Below are 24,642 nucleotides of genomic sequence, written 5' to 3' on the forward strand. Positions count from 1 at the left end.
TTGGAAACTTATAGATATGTGGAAATTGTATAATATACTCTAACAACACATTAAAATATACAAGCGAAATTAGAACATACCTTAAGAAAATTTAAAATAAAATAAAATATTCCAAAATTGATGGGATATAGCAAAGGCAGATTGAAAAACAAAATTCTAGCTGTAATTGCATACTTTAAAGAAGAATCTCAAATCAATTACCCAATCTGCACATTAAGAAAATAGAAAGACAGAGAAAACTCAACCCAATGCTAATGAAAGGAAGGATTCAATATAATTTAGAATGGAGATAAAAAACATAGAGAACAGAAAATCAACATGAAAAATTAACAAAATCAAAAGTTAGCTCTTGCAGAAGATTGACTAAATTGACTAGCTTTAGCTAATTTAACTAATGAAAAAGAGAAGACAAAAATTACTGTATCAGAAATGAAAGTTTGGAAATTACCCTTTATTTGATAAAAAAAAAAACAATAATCAATTCTATGTGTACAAATTGGATAACCTAAATGAAATGGACAAGTTCCTAGAAACAAAATTAAGAAAAATGAGTCATGATAGTGTTACTGCCCAGGGTCCTTGGCCTCCTTAATCAATAGAAATTGATCAGGGGTCAGACAAGAAATTTAGGCCATAGAAATTGATCAGGGGTCAGACAAGAAATTCAGGCAAGCCTTTACTGGGGCCTCTGCTGCAGCACGGGGGAGCGAGAACAAGTAACAGGTGCCCTTGCTTGCTCACTCCCTGAGAGGGGCAAGCTGGTTCCTTATACGGGGTGAGGGTAGGGGTGTGTCCAGGGGTTGGGCTGGAGGTGTGGCTTAGGTAGTCTGCCCACCTCTTTGGTGGTGTTGAGTGAAGGGGGCATGCACAGTGCCCTGTTATTGATTCTGACCGCCCTGCTTTTGCTCCTGGCTCTTCAGAAGTGGCAGTTGAGGGTTTTTTTGATCTCTGTATCTTTGGTCCAGAATTTACCTTAACTGCATGTTCATGCAGTTATTTTTAGTCCCATAGAGTTTCTTTGTATTTTGTTGCTAAAGGAGAGGTGCATCCAGATGCAAGCGTTGCAGGATAGGATCCCAGGTCCCAGCCTGTCTCAGTAGAGCTAATAAATAATTTTCCCATTTGAAAACTTAGTTTTAAACTACAGTAATAAAAATAATGTAGTACTGGTATAAAGACAAATATATACAGGACCTGAGGAGAAAACCCCAACTCTTGTCTTGCTAAATTGATTTTCATCAGAGGTGAAACGTGCCAAGACCAGTCAATTTGGATGTTTGCCTTATACCATATATAAAATTTACCCAAATTGTTAAAAACCCTATACATGGAAGCCAAAACTGTAAATGCTTAGAAATAAATATACAGGAAAATCTTCATGGCATTGGATTTGCCAATGATTCCTTAGATATAACACAAAAAGTTCAGGTGACAAACAAAAGTTAGAATACATTAGACTTTGTTAAAATCTGAAACTTTTCTTCATCACAGGCTACTATCAGAAAGACGAATATATACTTTAAATATATCATGTCACTTCCTTTTTCAAAGTCTCTGGAAAAAAATTAGCTAATAGCCTTATGGAAGTTCTGTTGTTTTTTCCCTTCTGCCTTTAAAATTCTTTCTTTATCTTTAATTTTGCCATTTTTATTATATGTCCTGGTGTGAGTCTGTTTGTGTTCATCTTTTTGGGACTCTTCGTGATTCTTATTACTGGAAATCTGTTCCATTGCTCAGTTTGTGAAGTTCTCTGTCATAATTTCATCAAATACATTTTCTACCCCTTTCTCTTTAAAAGGTTTTCTTTTTTTTTACTTTTGGCTGTGTTGGGTCTTCATTACGGCACGCGGGCTTTCTCTAGTTCTGGAGAGCGGGGGCTACTCTTCGTTGTGGTGGCTTCTCTCATTGCAGAGCACGGGCTCTAGGTGCATGGGCACAGTAGTTGTGTCACACGGGCCCTAGAGCACACAGGCTTCAGTAACGGCGGAGCATGGGCTCAGTAGTTGTGGCACACAGGCTTAGCTGCTCCTCAGCATGTGGGATCTTCCCGGACCAGGGATCAAACTGATGTCCCCTGAATTGGCAGGCAGATTCTTAACCACTGCGCCACCAGGGAAGTTCCTACCCCTTTCTCTCTTTTTTTCACCTTTTGGAACCCTTAACATGTGAAAGTTAGTATACTTGAAGTTGTTCCAGAGTTTCCTTAAACTGTCCTCATTTTTAAAAATTTGGTTTTCTCCTTATTGTTCTGATTGAGCAGTTTCCATTATTTTATCTTTCAGATAACACGCATTCTTCTGTATCACCTAGTCTGCTATTAATTCCTTCTAGTGTACTTTTCATTTCAGTTATTTTATTCTTAACCTCTGACTGGTTCTTCTTTATATTTTCTAGTTTGTGGTTTACATTCTCACTGTGTTCATCTATTATCTTTCCAGTTCGATTACCATTGTCAATACTGTTACTTTGAACTCTATCTGGTACATTATTTATCTGTTTCATTAGATTTCTTTCCCAGATGTTTTTGTTGTTGTTATTTCATTTGAAACATATTCCGCCATCTTCTCATGTTGGTTAACTTTTTCTGTCCTTATGAAATTAGGTGAAACAGTTACCTATCCTGGTTTTGAAGTGATGTCTTTGTGCAGAGATGTTCCCTCACAGTAGCTTTAATGGGAGAGCTGGGTCGGAAGTGAGAATGGGTTATTTTTTTCCCTTTTGGGTTTGCTGGCAGTTACCACCTTCGTGGGAAATAGGACTGGAGATGGACAGGGTAGAGTCAGAGCTAGGTATAAGCTAGGGTTTCTCTTATGCTCAGTGGGAGTCACTGCCCTAGCACAAGTCCATCAGGCACCCTAAAGGAGTTGGGTTTCTCCCTTGTGTGTGATGTCAGCTCCATCTTGGTTGGCATAGTGGCAGGAGACTGAGGGGTTGCACTTTTGTACTTGTTTCACTTTTACCCCAAGTGTGCATACATTGATTAGAGGCTGCAACGGGGCTAGAGGTATTTGTGTCACACTATTGAAATTGTTTTCTCCTTCCAGCGATGTCTTTTCCCTGGAGTTAGTTTTACTCCTCCTTAATGTGGGCAGGGGTGTGCATGGTCATAATGGCTGCATCCACCCTTATCAGAGGCAAAGTCATGTCTGAGCTGGCTCCATTTCCTCTAAGTGTGCACACTCTGGTTGACAATGGCAGCCTCTGTCTTAGTGGAGAATAGTGCTGGGACAAGGGGGTATAGAGCAGGTTTGGTGTGGGCTAGGGTGAACTCTGGGCATGTCCTGCCAAGCCAGCCATAGTCCCAGGAAGTTTTCAATCTCCTACCTTCATGTTGTGACTGGGAGTAAACAAGTATGCCCTTGCACTCTTGAGGAGTGGAGTCTTCGCTTCTTACAGACTTCCAGTAGGCCTCACTGGGTTTCAGACCAGTAAAGGGACTCATCTTCCTAGTGTTTGACCCCAGAACTGGGATGCCTAATGAGTGGCTCAAACCCTCACTCCCCAAGGATGATCCCTGAGCCTGTGACATCTTCCTCTTCTTCTGGGTCCCTTGGCAGGGGTGCAGGTCCTGACCAGATGGCTTTTTTTCCCTTTCCATAAGACTGTGGATTTTGCTCTACAGCCTTGGTTATAGAAGAAGCTTTATGTCAGTCTTCAGGTTGTTTTCAGGGGAATTATTTCACATTTAGAAATAGATTTTATATATATATAGATTATATATATATATATATATATAATAGATTATATATATATATATTTTTTGGTCAGACCACACAGCATGTGGGACCTTAGTTCCCCAACCAGGGATTGAACCCACACCCCGTGAAATGGAAGTACAGAGTCTTAACCACTGGACCACCAGGGAAGTCCCTACATTTAGGTATATTTTTGATGTGTTCATGGGGGGAAGTGAGCTCAGTGTCCTTCTACTCTGCTACCATAATCTCTCCTCTGGCTCTTACTTTTTTTTAATGGGAGAAAAATACCAATACAAATGTTCATCAAGATTTGCAGAAATTCATACATTGCTAGTGGAAATGTAAAGTTGTGCAGCTGCCGTGGAAAATATAATCTAGCAACTCTACTTCTAGGTATGTACATAAAATATTTGAAAACACAGACTCAAACATATATTTGAACACCAATGATTAAATCAGCATTATTTGAAATGCCCAGAACTTAGAAATGACCCAAACGTTCACCAACAGATGAATTGATATTGGGAAGACATAAAGATGATGGAGGAAGAGGATGAGGACCTAACCTCTCTCAACAAACACATCAAAAATACATCAATATGAGGAGTAATTCTAATGGAAAAGTAACTGGGCACTGATGAAGGACTCCTATACAACCAAGGGTATAAGAATGATACACATGTAATTGAGTAGAACGGGAAGGAAAACATCAGGTCAGGACTTGTGCCACTGGGAAGGGACTAAGAAAAAAAGGGAGATCACATGGATGGATGCTTGCACTGGGGTGAGCAGGTTGAGCGGCAGACTGTGAGTACCAGTCTGGGGGTTCTTTGTATAGGAGACAACATGCTTTGGCTGCTTGGAAAACTGCTGGGACAGATAGAAATGCTAGAGAAGCATAGACTACACTGCAGAAGTGTATAGGTGCTGGCTTGCCCCTAGGCAAGGGAGAGAGGAGTCTGCACTAGAAGTCTGCTACCACCTTATTACACTCCCTAGTCTAAGCCAAGTGAACACACAGGCCCTACTCACTCCATATCACAGCTTGGCACTGGGTCTAGAGTGTCCTGGACCTGGGAAAATACTCGATCTAGGGATGCAGAGGCTACCCAGAGACCTGAGGCATAGCCCAGGTGGGGTGGCATTAGCCATTGTTAGCACTTACTATAGCTAAACCCAGAAAGAGCCAAGATTTCTGACTTCAGTGCAGCTGCCTGAATTCCCACAAATACCTCACTGCATGCCTTAGCACAAGCTGAGTGAACACTCCAGGCTCACCCGCTCTATGCCATAACCTAGCACTGGATGAGGGCCAGCTGCAACAGGGGAAAAATGTGACCATGGGCTGCATCTGAGCAGAGCCTTAGACAACTACACAGGCAGAGCATCAGACCTCTGTAAGGGCATGAGCCCCATTTGCTTCAGCACTCCCCTTCTTTGAGGTAAAATCCTCAGTGGTGGGGAGAAGGAAACACACACACTTAAATGGAACACAGCCAGGTTGAGCCCAACCCTGACAACTTCTTCTTGAGTAAATTGGGAGAACACCTTGCTCCTGAAAAGGCCTGCCTCACACACTGCATGGGCTCTAGCTCCTCTATTACTAGCCACACTCACTACCAAGATGATAGCTTCCGGCACACCCTGAGAGATGTGAATGGTGTCCACATCAAATCCAGCACTGCCCCTAAAGGCATGGGGCACATGCTTTCTAAACAGGAATGCTCCAACAAAGGAAGGCCACTTCAACACCACAATAGATACCTGTTTCCCTTAAATTCATAGACACAGAGAAAATTAAGTAAAATAAAAAGGCAGAGGAACTACTCTTGATAGAAAGAGCAAGACAAAACTCATTAAAAATGAAAGAGATATAAGCAATTTATAAGACAAAGAATTTAAAACATTGGTAGTAAAAATGCTAAGTGAATTTGGGAAGAGGATTGAACTAAACACAAATTATTTTAAAAAGGAAATAGAAACTATTAAAAAAAAAAAGACCCAATCAAAAATATATAATTTGGGGCTTCCCTTAAAGTACATTAAAATACATTTAAAGTATTGATAATCACTTTAAATGTCAATGGACTAAATGCTCCCATCAAAAGATACAGGGATGCTGATTGTATAAAAAAACAAAAAATCAGCCTTTCAAAATACTGCCTACAAGAGACTCACTTCAGTTCTAAAGACACACACAGACTGAAAGTGAAGGGATGGAGAAAGATATTTTATGCAAATGGAAATTAAAAGAAAGTACGATACAATACTCATATCAAATAAAATAGACTTTAAAATAAAGGCTATATCAAAACACAAAGAAGGGCATTATATAACAATAAAGGGACAAATACAAGAAGAGGATATTATACTCATTATCATATATGCACACAATTCAGGTGTACCTAAATATATAAAGCAAATACCAACAGAAATAAAAGGAGAAATTGAGAATAATATAACAATAGTAGGAAACTATAACACCCCAGTGACATCAATGGACAGATTATCCAGACAGAAAATCAATAAGCAACAGTGGTCAATAGACCAGTTGGATTTAATAGACATCTGCAGAATGTTATAACTCCAAAACAGCAGAACACAAGTGTAAATGGATCTTTCTCCAGGATAGATCAAATACCAGGACACGAAACAAACCTCAACAAATTTAAGAGGTAGAAATTATATCAAGCTTTCTTTCCTGCAATCCCAAGGGTGTGAAACTAGAAATCAACTACACAGAGAAAAATGAGAAAGAACAAACATACTGATACTGAACAACATGCTAGTAAAAAAAAACAATGGTTCAATGATGAAATCAAAGAGGAAATCAGAAAATACAAGACAAACCAAAATGGAAACACAACCTTCCAAATTCTATGGAAGGCAGCAAAAGCAATAGTAAGATGGAAATTTATAGCAATTCAGACCTTCCTCAAAAAAGAAACAGAAAATCTCGGATAAACAACTGAAATTACCACCTAAGAAATGGAAAAAGAACAAAGCCCAAAGTCAGCAGGAGGAAGGAAAACTAAAGATCAGAGAGGAACTAAATAAAAGAGAGATATAAATAAATAAATAAGAGAAAAGAATCAATGAAACCAAGAGCTGATTTTTATGAACAGATAAACAAAATTGATAAGTGCTGAGCCAGGTTCACCAAGAATAAAACAGAGAGGACCCAAATAAAGAAATTAAGAAATGAAAGAGAAGTAACAACTGATACCACAGAAATACAAAAAACAAAAAATAATAAGGGAATACTATGAACAGTTATATGCCAACAAATTGGAGAACTCTGAAGAAATGAATAAATTTCTAGAAATATATAGTCTGTTAAGATTGGTCAAGGAGAAGCAGACAATTTGAACCGACTGATAAGCACAAGCAAAATTGAATTTGTAATAAAAACAATACTATCAAACAAAAGTCCAAGACCAGACAGCTTCACAAAGGAATTCTACCAAACATGTAAAGAAAAACTGATATCTATTCTTCTCAAAGTATTTCAAAAAATTGGGCTTCCCTGGTGGCGCAGTGGTTGAGAGTCCGCCTGCCGATGCAGGGGACACGGGTTTGTGCCCCGGTCCGGGAAGATCCCACATGCCGCAGAGAGGCTGGGCCCTTGGGCCTTGGTCGCTGAGGCTGCGCGTCCAGAGCCCGTGCTCCACAACGGTGAGAGGCCCGCGTACCGCGAAAAAAAAAAAAAGTATTCCAAAAAATTGAAGAGGAGGGAACACTCCCAAATTCATCCTACATGGCCACTGTTACCCTGATGTAAAAGTCACAGAAAGATACTACCAAAAAAAAAAAAATTACAGGCAAATATCTTTGATGAATAACAGTACTCTTAAATACAGTGAAGTGAAAAGATATCCATTGTTCTTGGACTGGAAGAAATTATAGAAATAATTTTTTGGATTAGTCACCTAAGGTAAAAGAAATAAAAGGAAAAATAAACAAATGGGGTCTAATTAAACTTAAAACTCTTGCACAGCAAAGGAAATCACCCATGAAATGAAAAGATTGATTCAGCCAACAAAGGTTTGTATATCCAAAATATACATACAGCTCATACAACTCCGTATCTAACAACCCAATCAAAAAATGGGCAGAAGACCCAAATAGGCATTTTTCTAAAGAAGACAAGCAGATGGATTACAGGCACAAGAAAAGATGCTCAACATTGCTAATTATTATAGAAATGCAAATCCAGATGAGATATCACCTCACACCTGTGAGAATGGCTATAATCAAAATGCTTACAAATATCAAAACACAGGATCAGGAGAAAGGGAAACAGTTGTACGCTGTTGGTGGGAAAATAAATTGCTGCAGCCACTATGGAAAACAGTATCACAGGTACATAAGACAAACTTATGGTTACCAAAGTGGAGAAGGAAAGGGGGAGGGACAATTTAGGAATATTGGATTAACAGGTACAAAATACTATGCACAAAATAGATAAGCAAAAGTGCTATACTATTCAGCACAAGGAATTATAGCCATTATGTTGTAATAACCTGTAATGGAGTAGTACAATCTGCAAAAAATACTGAATCATTATTCTGTACACCTGAAACTAATGTATTATTATAAATCAACTATATTTTAATTTTTAAAAATGTGTATACCCCTCCCCATGGCTGTTTCACTAATTTTGCATTCATTCCTTAAAGTTACATACTCTAACTAAAGTCTAGCTAATACAGAAATCTTTGTGTTAGGGAAAGTCCATCATATGTGTTTGGTATGATACCAAGGTCACACACAAAAAGTTAGGCAATATAATTTGCAATATTTTAGCAACATTATTTTCTTAATGCAGGAATTTTTTTGTAAATATATCTTGAATAGTATCCCTACTTAGTATTTGGCATGTAATTTGGGTTTCTGCCAAACTATATTAAGGACCTTTAAAATTCATAGTGGAGAGATTGGCAAAGAAAATTTGAGCTGGTATTTGAGGTCCCATTGGACACTTTATAGCTTTTAGACTAAATAAGCTTTTATTATTTGATTGTTTTCTAAATTCCTACATATGATATTATGTAATTTTCACATGATTTTCTTGATTACAGTATTCACTCTTAACATATTATTTAGTAGTTTCCACAATATTATTTGGTTACTTATACTTCAGTACACATTGGTACCAAGCCATTTATCTTGCATTATTATTTACATACTGTAGCGAACATTCTTTTGGTCTTTATCAATGACTTTACTTCTGAGAGCTAACTTTTAAAAAATAATATGAAAGTAAAATGAGCAAGAAAAAATATTATTGGACTTGCCTATGAGGAATTTGCTCTAACAGATCTCTTGTCATGTTCTAGTTAGTCATTTGCATCAAGAACTTTTTTCTCTGCCAGAACCTGTATTTATTCTAATCAGACTTCAAAACCAAGACTGTTTAGAACACTGAAAAAGTGAGCCCCATGTAACCAGAAAGTATTGGAGAGAACACAGAGAGGGAGGAGGCTTATTTATAAACTTTATATTTATTACCAAGATGTACATGTTTTGATCTGACTCTAAATAACATATAATATACTTTAAGAACTGAGTAAATGAATAGACTATTCCCTAATTCTTAGGCTTCCAACTAAATCTATATATTGGCACCGATTTTGAAAACAGAAATGACATTTAAACCATTTCCTGAGGAAAGAAAGTGACATCAGAGAAAATGATGGAATAGAAAGTGTCAGGAATCCATCTCTACAATTGTACTGGCAGAAACTCTCTGAAGTAAATATTTTGGAACTTGAGTTTATTTAAATGTTTGCAATTTCCAGGTGACAGTTTGGTTAATATTGATCATTTTTAGCTGTCAGTATGGTGGCAGCTAACCATTTTTACCCCCAACCTCTTGATAAGATGCAAACTAAAGATTCTGGAACCACTTGCTGTTACCAGGGTGGGAAATAAGGACTTTGTCTTTGAAATATAAGGGTTGTGTTCTGATTGTGAATTGCTCTTCTGATGACTGAAGTGTGGATATGGAGGATGGCCATCATTGTTTTAACACCCATGGGACAAAGTAGCTTCCAGGTGACTTAAAGAGGTCACATTATCTTGAACATTAAAAACAACCATACATATTAGAAAGTTTAGAAAGATGCTACATTGATCTGGGAAAGACAAGAGCATAAGGAAAAATTCTGAGAAGACCTAATAAAGATTTCACCTCAGATTAGTCATAAGTATGGAGACACTGTACAACAATTTTAAAAAAACCTAGAAAGGAGAAAATCTGGTTTAAGAGTTATAGTTATGAGTTATAGGTGTTCAGTTTTCAACATCAAGAAACCTGAAAGAAAAAAAAAAGAAAGAAACCTGAAAGACACACATAGAAAGAGGAAAAGATTACCCATTCAAAGGAAAAAAATAATTCACAGAAAACAGACTTGAAAAAGCCAAGATATAAAACTTACTACACAAAACTAAAACAACTTAAAACTTTAGCAAGCCATATTCAATAACACATGAAAAAGATTATATATCATGACCAAGTGGAATTTATCTCTGGGATTCAAGAATGCTTCACTTATACAAATCAATACATGTAATGCATCACATCGATAAAATTAAAGATGAAAGTCACAAGATCATCTCAATAGATGCAGAAAAAGCATTTGATCAATATGCAAAGTTCTTTCAACAACCCTCAACATATTGGGAATAGAAGGTATGTACCTCAATGTAAAGAGAGTCATATATAACATACTCACAGATAACCTTATATTCAAAGGTTAATGAGAAAAAAATGAAAGCTTTTCCTTTAAGATCAAAAACAAGACAACAGGGCTTCCCAGGTGGCACAGTGGTTAAGAATCTCTTTGCCAGTGCAGGGGATGTGGGGTCAAGCCCTGGTCGGGGAAGATCCCACATGCTGTGGAGCAACTAAGCCAATGTGCCACAACTACTGAGCCTGTGAGCCTGTGCTCTAGAGCCTGCAAGCCTCAACTCCTGAAGCCCGCACACTTAGAGCCTGTGCTGTGCAGCAAGAGAAACCACCGCAATGCGAAGCCCGTGCACCGCAGCGAAGAGTAGCCCCCGCTCGCCGCAACTAGAGAAAGTCTGTGCGCAGCAACAAAGACCCAATGCAGCCAAAAATTAATTTTTTAAAAAAAGAATACAAATTAAAAAAAAAAAAGAACAAGACAAGAATGTCCACTCTCACCATTCTTATTCAATATAGTACTGGATTTTAATTAGAGTAATAAGGCATGAGAAAGAAATAAAAGGTATCCAAGTTGGAAAAAAAGAAGTAAAATATTACTATTGCAGACGATAAAATTTGGTATACAGAAAACTTCAAATACTCAACAAAAAACCTGTTGGGAGTGAAGTAAGTCAGAAAGAGAAAAACAAATACCGTGTGCTAACACATATATACGGAATCTAAAAAATAAAAGGTTCTGATGAACCCAGGGGCAGGACAGGAATAAAGACACAGACATAGAGAATGGACTTGAGGACATGGGGAGGGGCAAGGGTAAGTTGGGACGAAGTGAAAGAGTAACATTGACATATATACAACACCCTATGTGAAATTGCTAGTGCGAAGCAGCTGCATAGCACAGGGAGATCAGCTCGGGGCTTTGTGACCACCTAGAGGGGTGGATAGGGAGGGTGGGAGGGATACACAAGAGGCAGGGGATATGGGGATATAAGTATGCATATAGCTGATTCACTTTGTCATACAGCAGAAACTAACACAACATTGTAAAGCAGTTTTACTCCAATAAAGATGTTAAAAAAAACCCAAATCTGTTGGACCTTAATGATTTCAATTAAGTTGAAGAATATATATTTCACACGAGAAATCAGTTTGCATTTTATACACTAACAATGAAACATCTGAATAAGAAATAAAGCAACCTATTCCATTATAGTAGCACAAAACAATAAAATGTTTAGACATAAATTTAAAAAGAAAGTATAAGACATGTACAGTGAAAACTAAAGATGTTGTTTAAAGTAATCATAGAAGACACAATAAAAAGATATGCTGTGCTCATGAATTAGAAGAATTAATATTGTTAAAATGTCCATTCCACCAAAAGCCAATCATAGATTGAAAGGACTCTCCACCAAAATAACAACGGCATTCTTCAAAAAATAAGAAAAATATCCTAACATTTGTATGGAACCACAAAAGACACCAAATGGCAAAAACAATTGTGACGAAAAGGACAAAGCCAGAAGTATCACACTTTCTGATTTCAAACTACTACAGTAATAAAAACAGTATGGTACTGCCATAAAAATAGAGAGATAAACCGATGGAACAGACTTAAGAGTCCAGAATTAATCCCCTGAATATATGGTCAATTAATATGCAACAAGGGAGCCAATAACCCATGAGAAAAAGACTGTGTCTTTAACAATATTGAAAAAACTGGATAAACACATGCAGAACAACACAATTAGACCCCTATCCTACATGGCTCACAAATATTAACATAAAATGTATTAAAGACTTATAGTTAAGACCTGACACCATAAAACTCCTTGAAGAAACTATGAAAGAAGTTCCTTGACACTGATCTTAGCAATGATTATTTGGATGTGACACCAAATGGAAATACAAAACAAGCAAAAATCAAGAAACGGGACTATATTAAACTTGAAAACTGCACAAAAAAAGGAACAATTAAAAATGGAATGCAATCTATTGATGGGGGGAAGTTTTTTGCAAGCCATATACCAAATGAGGTGTTGTTTTATCCAAAGTAGATTAAAAAAAAAAAACTCAGCTTAATGACAACAACAACCTCATTAAAAAATGGTCAGAGGAGGGCTTCCCTGGTGGTGCAGTGGTTGAGAGTCTGCCTGCCCATGCAGGGGACACGGGTTCGTGCCCCGGTCCGGGAGGATTCCACATGCCGCAGAGCACCTAGGCCCGTGAGCCATGGCCGCTGAGCCCGCGCATCCGGAGCCTGTGCTCCGCAGCGGGAGAGGCCACAGCTGTGAGAGGCCTACGTACCGAAAAAAAAAAAAAAAAAGGGCAGAGGAATAGAGAACAAATGTATGGACACCAAGGGGGGGAAGTGGCGGTGGTGGTGGGATGAATTGGGAGATTGAGATTGACACACATACACTAATATGTATAAAATAGATAACTATTAAGAACATGTTGTATAAAAAAATAAATAAATAAAATTCAAAAACAATAAAAATTAAAATGGGCAGAGGATATATGTCAATCCTAATCTCCCAAATGACTTATATACACTATTATGTATAAAATAGATAACTAATGAGAACCTGATGTATAGCACAGGGAACTCCACTTCACTGTACAGTAGAGGCTAACACAACAAGCTAACACAACAAGAAAAAGTACTTCTGCAGGATAGCATCTGGGTCCCAAGGAATAAAAATTTAAAATTTTAAAGCTATCTCCAAAATTCCTCCTCAAAATGTTATACTCATTTACAAATGTACAGATATCATTTGATCCAGCAATTGTACCCCTAGGAATTCATGCTGCAGATATAGTCACAGCTATGTGATACAACTTACACACAGTGTTTCTTACTGTACAGTTATAATCAACTTATATATCCATCAGTTATGTCAAATCTATACAATGGAATACCACAAAGCCATAAAAAAGGACGAGAAAGCTGTGTGTTTGTGTGAAAATTAAATTGCAGAGCATTGTGTATTTGCTTGTACATGCATAAAATAGTCTTGTAAAAATTCATAAAAGATTCATCAAATTAATTGCCTGTAAAAGATAAACTGTTGGCAGGGAACTGGGTGGGAACTTTTATTATATAGTCTTTTGGCCCATGTGAATATACTACCTATTCAAAAGTTAAGTAAAAAATATAAAAATTGAAAAAAATAAAAATGGGCAGAGGAAATAAACATTTTTTCCAACGGAGCTAGGCAAATGGCCAATAGGTGCATGAAAAGATGTCCAGGATCACAAATAATCAGAAAAATGTAAATCAAAACCACAATGAGATACCACGTCACACCTCTCAGAATAGCTATCAGCGAGAAGACATGAGCTAACAAGCATTGGCCAGGATGTGAAAAAATATGAAAATGGGAAAAACTGGGCACTGTTGTTTGCAATACAGATTTGTTCAGTCAGTATGGGAAACAATATGTAAGTTCCTCAAAAAATTAAAAATATACCTACCATATGATCCAGAAATTCCATTTCTGAATATATACTCAAAGGACTCATCAACAGATGAGTGGGAAAATATTATATATAATACATATCAGAATCACGTGACATGAGTCATTCCTTTTTCTCTCCCCTTTGATTTACAACTAATTACACATCCATAACTGAAAAAGAGTACATCTGCACAACATACCAGGACACACAAGAGACCTGTGTTTCTTAAAGTCTGTGGATTAATCCTCAGAGGTAGCTGTGAAGTGAGGGGAATGGTGGCAGAGCTGACAGTGGCTGAGTCAGTGGCAGCAGAGAGGTGAAAACAGGTCCAGCAGCAGGCCAGCACTGTCTTTCTTTCTGGCAGAGGAAGTGGAAAGTGTAGGTGGTGCGTGTGGGTCACCCAGCTGCACATGTCACAGCTGGAGGGACCTGATGCTCTCCTTGAGAAGGAACTGTGATAACTTGGGGGTGGGAAAGGAAAGGGAAGTAAGCAGACAAAGGAAACAAAGTTAAAGTGTTTCCTGCTGTTGGCTCAGGGATTCTCCTAAAAGGACCACCTGCAGACCTCTGGAAGTCCTGCACTTGAGGATCCCCCTACAAAGCCTTGGGCACACCCAAAGTCCCATGTTCTAAGCACACACCTCCTCCAACTATGATGCCACCTCTTTTTTCTCCGCCATGGGAGTGTGTGTGTGTGTGTGTGTGTGTGTGTGTGTGTGTGTGAACAACAGAGACAGATATCACAGTCAGCAGCGACTCAGCTCTGATAAGAGAAGCCAAAACCTTGTGCTATAACACCACCTTCTGGAAAAGAAAAGGAAAAGTCCTAATTACCAATCTGTTGGTAAAAAAAATTAAACAAAACCTTGCCTAAATAAGAATGGTGTTCACCACCTCAAATGCAAATGTGGCAGTGACACATTGTATCCAACAATATAAAGAATTACAATATATTGTAGCACAAAACGATGATTTTCCAGCAACCAAACCCAAAGACACAGAATACTGTGATCTAACTGATAAAGAAATCAAAAGACCTGTTATGAAAAAAATTCAGTGAGCTACAACAAAACTCAGAAAGACAACACAGTGGTATCAGAAATAAAAACGATGAACAGAAGGAGTACTTTAACAAGCCCATTGAAATTGTAAAAAAGGACTGACCAAATTTTGGAGCTGCAGAACTCAATGAATAAGATGGAGAATGCATTATCTACCATAAGAAATAGAGCATATCAGATAGAAAAGAGAGAATAAGTGAGACAGGATATAAATATAGAAATAATTCAGGTGGAAGAGGAAAGGGAACTAAGTTTTTTTAAAAATTGAAGAAAACCTCAAAAACTATCAGACTCCATTAGGAGAGCCATCATAATATTAGTGGGTATACCAGAAGAGGAAGAGAAGAAGAAAGGAGGAGAGAGTTTATTTAAAGAAATAATAGCCAAGAACTCCCCAAATCTAGGGAAGAAATGGGGTATAAAAGTCCACAATGCTAATTTATTATCTCTATGAAAACAAACTTTCTCCAAGATGCATAGTATGAAAACTGTCAAAAGTCAATCAGAAAAATAAGATCGATTTTTCAGCAGAAACTCTACAGGCCAGGAGAGGGTGGAATGAGATATTCAAAATACTAAAAGATAAAAATGCCAGCCAAGATTATTTTATTTGGCAAAGTTGTCCTTCAGACCTAAAAAAAAAAAAAAAAAGCTGAGGAAATTTACCATCACTAGAGCAGCCTTACAAGAAACGTTGAAAAGAGTTGTTCGAGCTGAACCAAAAAGACAGAATTAGAAAACAGTAAATCTTTTTTAAGTGTAGTAAATTTTTATGTATCAGTAATTATTCTAAATGTTAATAGATTGAACTCACCATTCAGAAGAATGCCGGATCGATAAAAACAACAACAAAAACAAGATCCAACTATATGCTCCCTAAAGGAGACTTATTTCAGCTCTAAAGACACATACAGGCTCAAAAGTGAAAGACTGGAAGATGATATTCCAACTAAATGAAAACCAAAAGAAGGTGGTGTAACCATACTTATATCAGAAAAATAGACTTCAAGTCATCTTTAGCTTGAGTGTAGCAAGAGACAAAAAAGATTATCATATAATAATAAAAGTGTTAGTACTACAAGAAGACATAAAAACTGTAAAGATATACACTCCCAGCACCTGAGCACTAAAATATACTAAGGAAATAACAATAGACCTGAAGGGAGAAATAGGCAACAATACAATACTTGTAGAAAACACAATATACCACTATCAACAGTAGACAATCCAGACAGTAAATCAATAAGAAAACATTGGAACTGAACCACACTTAGAACAAACAAACTTAATAGACATTCTAAGAACAATCTATCCAACAGCAGCTGAATATACAGTCTTCTCAAGTACATATGTAATATTCTCCAGGATAGATTATATAAGAGACCACAAAACAAAAACCTGAAATTTTTATAAGATTGAAATCATACCAATTATCTTTTCTGACCAATATGTTATGAAACTAGAAGTTGACAGAGAGGAAAGTGAGAATATCTTAAAACATGTGGACACCAAACAGCACATTACTAAAGAATCATAAGGCAAAGAAGAAATCAAAAGGGGAATGAAAATGTAACTCAAAACAAATAAAAATACAAATACAGCATATCAAATAGTGTGGGTTAAGGCAGTTCTAAGAGAAAAATTTATAGCAACAATATATACCATATATTAAGAAAATAGAAAGATCTTAAAATCTTAAATGAACAATTTAAATTTACACCTCAGGGGACTAGAGAAAAAGAACAAGTTAAGCCCAAACTTAGCAGAGGGAAGGAAATAAATGAAATAAAGATCAGAAAAATCAGTAGAAAGGATCAACAATACTAATAGCTTTTTCTTTGAAAATATAAACAAAATGGACAATTCTTTAATTAGAGAAGAAAACAGAGATTCAATTAAATAAAATTAGAAATAAAAGAGAATACATCACAACTAATGCTACACAAATGCATAGAATCATAAGACTACTATAAACAATTATATGCAACAAAATTACATAACCTAGAAGAAATAGATGTATTTCTAGAAACACACATCCTACAAAGACTGAATCCAGAAGAAATAGAAAATCTGAACAAAGCAGTAATGAATAAAGAGTCCGAGTCAGTAATCAAAAACCTACCAGCAGGTAAAACTCCAGGACCAAATGGCTTCACTAGAGAATTGTACCACACACATAAAGAAGAATTTCACCAATTCTCACACTTTTCTAAAACATCAAAGAGGAGGGAATACTTCCAAATTCATCTTAAGAAGCCAGCCTTACTTTCATACATAAACCAGATAAGAATACCACAAAAAGAAAATTATAGATCAATATTCCTAATAAATATAGATGCAAAATTTCTCAGCAAAATATAAGCAAACTGAATTCAAGAACACGTTTAAAGCATTATACACCATGACCAAATGAGATTTATCCTTAGGATGCAAAGACGGTTCAACATACATAAATCAATATATGTAATGCATCATACCAATAAAATGAAAGTTAAAAATCACATGATCATCTTAACAGAGGCAGAAAAACATTTGACAAAATACAATATTCTTTCATGATAAAACCCTTGATAGATGGGGAATAGAAGAAATAGACTTCAATATAAGAAAGGCCTTTTAGAATGAACCCACATTTAGCATTATGCTAAATAGAAGAAAACTGAAAATGTTTCTTCTAAGATCAGAAACAAGACAAGGCTGCCCATTTTCACCACTCCTATTTATTTATTTACTTATTTATAAATTTATTTATTTAATTTATTTGGCTGTGTTTGGTCTTTGTTGCTGCAGGCGGCCTTTTCTAAATGTTGCGTGGGTGTGCTTCTCATTGCTGGATAGCACGGGCTCCAGGCATGCAGGCTTCAGTAGTTGTGGCTCGCAGGCTCTAAAGCACAGGCTCAGTAGGTGTGGTGCATAGCCTTATTTGCTCTATGGCGTGTGAGATCTTCCTGGACCAGGGCTTGAACCTGTATTCCCTGCATTGGCAGGTGGATTCTTAACCACTGAGCCACCAGGGAATTCCTTCACCCCTCCTATTTATAGAGTACTGTAGGTTCTAGTTAGAGCAGTTAAGCAAAACAAAGAAATAAAATGCATCCAAATTGGATAAAAGGAAGTAAAGTTGTCAGTTTTTGCTGGTGACATAATCTTATGTATAGAAAATCCCAGTCAGTCAAAAATTTGTTGACATTAATCAACAATTTTACTAAAGTTGCTGGATCCAAAATCAACATACAGAAATCATTGCATTTCTTTACACCAATGGTGAAGAATAGCAAAAAGAAATTAAATAAACTAACCAATTCACAATAGCATCAAAACAGTAAAATACTGAGGGATAAATTTTTTAACAGCAGGAACTATAATTTAATCACATCATATCGTATTACACTATGTAACATTCTATATTTTGCCTGTTGATATGTAACATAGTTAAGTTTATTACAAGCATTATTTCCTAAGACTTATGGTATAAGTGCTTCTTTCCAAGTATTACCACTTATTTAGTGTTTATCTATATGTTAACATTAAGTAAATCAGTGATAAATGTATATAATGTAATATGCATTGTGCCATTTCTCCCTAGAAAACCAAAACAACTATAAAATCTAAAAGAAGACTATCAACATCACAGATACATGTCTTGAGTAGATTAACAGCATTTCCCCCTTAACATGAAGGTATTTTCATCAAAAATGCTTCATTGTTTTTAGGCTAGCATTACTTTAGCAGTAGCTGGTCTTCAGGACAAGTAGATCAGAGGCTTCAAGTGCTAAAGACACTGAATTACTCTGAGAAACATCCTTCCGCACAAATAATGAAAAGAAGTGAACTGCTGGTGTCACCTTAACATAAAATTGTGCGTTTTCCCTTTCAATATGTGATTTAGTTCATTTATATGATGACAACAAAGTTTTGAAGTTCTCATGGCACACCAGGGAGATAGACTGATTTGTCAAGAAACCTCTTATTTGTTTTAATATTTAAATTATAACAATACAATAACTAGAAAAAGGTCAGTTCCTTGGTGGTTTTAAACCACATCAATTTCAATATTTGTTTTTCAACATAATGATGCAATTAAATCTATGCTTCTGCAACAATAGTGCGATAGAGTATCCTTTCCTAGATAAAGGAGATGAGGTTTATTCAAGTAGATGCTTTAAATAAGGTAGATTGTTGGCAATTACTTATCAATCTAGCATGTTTGACATAAAATATATTATGAAAGCTTAGGAACGGAAATATCTGCACAAGAAAATCTCCAAAATTTTTCTGAAAGAAATTGAAGACACAAACAAATAATAACATCTCATGTTTATAAATTGGAAGAATTAATATCATTAACATGACCATATTCCCCAAAGCCATGTACAGATTAAAATCCTATCAAAATACCAAAGACAGTCTTCACAGAAATAACAGAAAAAATTCTAAAATTTGCGTGGAAACACAAGTAACCCCAAATGGCCAAAGCAATTCTGAGGAAAAAGAACAAAGCTAGAGGTATCAAGTTTCCAATTTCAAACTATACTGCAAAGCCATAAATACAGAATGGTACTGCCAGAAAAATAGACATATCAACGAAGGGAACAGAATAAAATGCTCAGTACTAAATACCAGTATATACAATCAATTAATATTTGACAATAGAGCCAAGAATACCCAATTCAGAATAGATAGTCTCTTCAACAAATGGTTCCTTGATTAAGGGAAAAGAAAGGTCTCAATTAAAGCATGTCCTTGACTAAACCGCCTCAAGGTACTGAAAAAAGAACAAACTCTGCCCAAAGTTAGCAGAAGGAAGAATATAAAGATTGTATCAGAAGTAAATGATATAGAGACTGGAAAGAGAGTAGAAGAAAATCCAAAAAAAAAGTGTTTTTCTTTTAAAATAAATAAAGGTGACAAATATTAGGTAGACTAACCAAAAAGAAAAATTAACAGGGATTTAAAGAAACAAAATAATAAATGAAAGAGGAAATGTTACATCTATACCAGAGAAATAGAAAGTATCATGAGTGATACCACCGAAAACTGTCATATTAAAACAAATTGAACAACTTAGAAAAAAAATTAGAAACATACAACCAACCAAAACTGAATTGTAATGAAATGGAAAATCTGAACAGAAAATTATGGAATCAGGAGGTAAAATCATTAAAAAAAAATTTTCCCAATTAAGGAAAGATCTAGGACCAGATGGCTTCATAGATGAATTCTGCCAAACTCTGAAAGCATAATTACTGCCAATACTTTTTAAATTCTTTGAAAACATTAAAGAGGAGGAAACACTTCCAAACTGATTTTTGAGGTAGCATTACCCTGAAAGCATAGTCTGATACTGCACTACAAGAAAAGAAAATTACAAGAAAATGTTGCTGATGAACATAGATGCAAATATTGTCAACAAAATACTAGGTTATGGAATTTAACAGCACATAAAATGGATCAAACATATCAAGTGAGACATAATAGGATGTAAGGATGGTTTATCATATGGAAATCAATAAACATGATATACCACATTAACAAAAGAGTAAAATCACATGATTATCTCAATAGACTCAGAAAAGCACTTGACAAATTTTAATAATCTGTCATAATAAAAAACCTCAACAAATTAGGTATAAAAGAAATGTACTTCAATGTAATAAACTTCCTATATGACAATACACAGCTATCATAATAATTGTGAAAAGCTGAGAGTTTTTTTGGTTTTTTTTTCTCTAAAATCAGGAAAAAACAAGGGTACCCCTGCTTACCAATTGTCTTCAACATGATATTGGAAGTCCCAGCTAGATCAATTGATTAGACAGAAAGAAAGAGAGAGAGAGAAACAAGGAAGGAAGGATGGAAGGACAGAAGGAAGGGAGAAAGAAAGAAAGGTAGGAAAAAAAGGAAGGAAAGGAAAGAAGGGAGGGAGAGAGGAAGGAAATAAGGAAGGGAGAGAGAAAGGGAGGAAGGAAGGAAGGGGAGGAGGGAGGGGTGAGTAAGGGAGAAAGGAAGGAAGAGAGAAAGAAAGAGGGAAAGGATGGAAGGAAAGAAGGAAAAGAAAGGAAGGAAAGGAAGAAAGAAAAAGAAGGAGAAAGAGAAGGAAAAAGACAGAAAGGGAAACAAAGAAAAATAAATACAAACAGAAAAACAAAAGTGAAGAAAGAAAAGGAAACAAATTTTAAAAAACATAGTCTGTCTGAAGATGATGTAATCTTATATAGAGAAAATTTTAAACACTCCACCCAAAAGCTATTAGAATTAATTAATTAATTCAGCAAAGTTGCAGTGTACAAAAATCAGTTACATTTCAATACATTTATGATGAAGTATTCAAAATAGAAGTTAAATAAACAATCCCATTTATGATATTATCAAAAACAATGAAATAATTAATAATAAATTTAACCAATGAGGTAAAAGTTCTGTAAACTGAAAACTATAAGACATTGATGAAAGATATTGGAGAAGTACAAATAAATGGAAAGATATCCTTATTCTTGGCTTGGAAGAATTAATGTGATATTGTTCATAGTACTTAAAGTCATGTATAGATTTAAAGCAATCTTTATCAAAATTCCAATGGCATTTTTTTCCCCAGTGAAGTAGAACAGTTGTGGCTCAAAGCAATGGAATAAAAAAAAAAAAGCCACAGCATTTTTGGAAAAAAAAAAGTAAGGAAAAAAGAAGGGGGAATCACTCTTCCTGACTTCAGACTATATTGAAAGCTAACGTAAATCAAATATATATGTGTGTTTGTGTGTGTGTGTGTGTGTGTGTGTGTGTGTGTGTGTGTGTGTGTATTTTTTGGACTATTATAGGGAGCCCACTGGAATATTTATTATAGGGAGCCCAGAAAATACCCACATATATATGGTCAACTGTTACATGTCAAAGGTGCTTAGAATATATAGTGGGGACAATGAGAGTCTCTTCAATAACTGGTGTTGGGAAAACTGGATATCTAAACATACAAAAAAATGAAACTGGTTTTTCAGACCAATCACACAAATCAACTCAAGACTGATCAGTGATTTAAATGTGAGCCATGAAACTGTGAAACTCCTAGAAGAAAACATAGTAAAAACTCCTTGATATTGGCCTTGTCAATGTCTTTTTGAATATGCTATCAAAAGCATAGGCAACAGAAACCCAAGTGGGACTGTATCAAACTAAAAAGTTTCTGTACGTAAAGATTGTGATCAGGCAATCAGTGAAAAGTTAATCTATGAAATGAGAGAAATATTTAGAAACCCTATATCTGATAAGTTAATATCCAAAAAACATATTTTTTGTTTTTTGGAGTGAGAGAAAAGATTGACTACAAATAGGCCCAAAGAGTGTTTCTGTGCTGATAGAAATATAATACTTAAAGACTGTAAAAGTTTCATTACTCTGTAAGATTACTAAATAATATAGAATTGTTTTCTTATAATATGTGAATTTCATAACACATTAATAAACATGTTTTTAAATGGGCCTTCCTGAAGACAATAGAGAAACAAAGCAGTGAATAGTTGAAGAAGGAGATGGCAGTCACATTCACAATGGCTTCTCTTCCACCATGCAATCTGCTCAGCAACTGCCCTCACCCTCCTATTCCAGTTTAGCAACAGGCGTCCCAGTAGTGTCCAACCCCAGCACTGACTCTAGACCAGCTGCCTCAAAACAAACATTGATGGCAGTTGCCCACCATAACTACTAAAAACATCATCAGCTTTATGTCCTATGATTAAATTAGCTAGGTCTACCTCATCTATGAAAGAATGAACTTGGTCTGCCAGAGAATGTTGAATCAGGAATTTGTGTAAATAGAGAGGTATAATATATTTCAGTAACAATTTAAAACACAACTTGCAAGAAGAGAATCAGAAACAAACAAAAAAACTATTAATTACCTGCTCATGAAGACATCTTTACTGCTACTGAAACAAGATTTTCAGTATTAAATATGACTTTCCTAAAGTATGTGGATTCGAATCTCTGTTGCTTCATCTCAGAAAATGTTACTGATGAAATTATGGTGAGCTGAGAAATGTCAGTTCTACCAGATTCTCCCAACGAGCTCATGAAGGACTTAAAGAGTTAGGGGTATTTTCTCCACGGCAATGGAATATTTTGATGAGAAAATTGTTTTAATTCTTCAGAAAAAATTACCATAATCGAATTAGTCTGGAATACTCATGGTTTTTCCTCCAGTTGCAGAACATTCTGCAGCCCTAACAATAACTCAGTGTTCTCCAAGCAAAGCCCTTAAACACAAGAGGTTACCAAACTCTAACAGCACTTTAAATAAGTAATGCTGATGTGGCTGTTCTCAGGTGTGAAATTTCGGAGCTTTATGTAAACCCAAATGAAAGAACAGCAAAAGCAGCTTCAAGACCAACACTAGAGCCTGCTAAAACAAATGCAGTACATAGGTGAACAGTATGCATGGGTAGGGCAGAGGGAACATGAACTGTAAGTGATGGACTATACAGTAGAAATTTCCTCAGGGTGTGGGCAGAATGAATAGCCTCCTCAGAATTTTGTTTTAAAAATGTAACAAAGCCAAAGATTCTTTTAGAAAATCTAAATGCCTTCAGAATGAAATATAAATTGAATGTGATCCTAGCTGCAGAAGAGATAGCTTAGTAGCGTAAGTAATTATATGCATATGAGAATTATGTGAGCAACATGGTGTCCCATAGACTTTAGACATTTAGAACACAAACTGGAATTTTCACAGGTGGAATATGCTTACCACTTCTCCTGGTTGGATTATTGCATAGAATCTTTTTATTTTGTGATAAATTTTCATTAATCTTACTAGTTCTATCATGTTTTGAAGAATAAATATTTTTGTGCTGTCAACAAAGTACACTAGTTTATTTCTGCATATATGTACCTACACATATATTTTAAACAAATCCAGACTTGACACACTAGAGCTTAAGTTTAATACTATACACATGAAAGAGAAGACCTGCTTTTCAAATAGACACTACACTGCTTTTGGAAAAAAGTAAACTTTTTGTTTAAATGAGCTTTGTCTGGAATGTATGAAAAGTGGTTGATGCTTTTGTGAAGTTATGAGTAAATAAAAGGCCACTTCTGTAGTATTTATGGTAAAAAAAAATCCTTTACAGTATTGACTATACATTTTTATAACCTATTGACAGAGAACGTAGCCAGTCACTATATACATGTTGTCAGTTCTCTTCTGAGGCCACGTCTTACAATGCATGGATGGATGCATGAATCCATCCATGATCAATCCATTTATGTTCTTGCTTTGGTATTGATCTTGTATTAGATGTTTCTTCACTTTTTTTAACATCTTTATGGAGTATAACTGCTTCACAATGATGTATTACTTTCTGCTTTATAACAAAGCGAATCAGCTATACATATACATATATCCCCATATCTCCTCCCTCTTGCGTCTCCCTCCCACCCTCCCTAGCCCACCCCTCTAGGTGGTCACAAAGCACGGAGCTCACCTCCCTGTGCTATGTGGCTGCTTCCCACTAGCAATCTATTTTACATTTGGTAGTATATATAAGTCCATGCCACTTTATCACTTCATCAAATCTCACCCTTCCCCCTCCCCATGTCCTCAAGTCAATTCTCTATGCCTGCGTCTTTATTCCTGTCCTGCCCCTAGGTTCTTCATAACCACTTTGTTTTTCTTCATTAGATTCCATATGTATGTGTTAGCATATGGTATTTGTTTTTCTCTTTCTGACAAACTTCA

The 24,642-nt window shown here is 36.0% G+C and overlaps 1 pseudogene; it reads left to right on the top strand.

Annotated features, from left to right (window-relative positions):
- Positions 1 to 23,503, top strand: part of LOC137217885 (F-box only protein 28 pseudogene) — a 31,772-nt pseudogene extending 8,269 nt beyond the window's left edge.
- Positions 23,504 to 24,642: the final 1,139 nt, after the last annotated feature.

This window comes from Pseudorca crassidens, chromosome Y, assembly GCF_039906515.1.
Source record: "Pseudorca crassidens isolate mPseCra1 chromosome Y, mPseCra1.hap1, whole genome shotgun sequence".
NCBI classification, from domain to species: Eukaryota; Metazoa; Chordata; class Mammalia; order Artiodactyla; family Delphinidae; genus Pseudorca; species Pseudorca crassidens.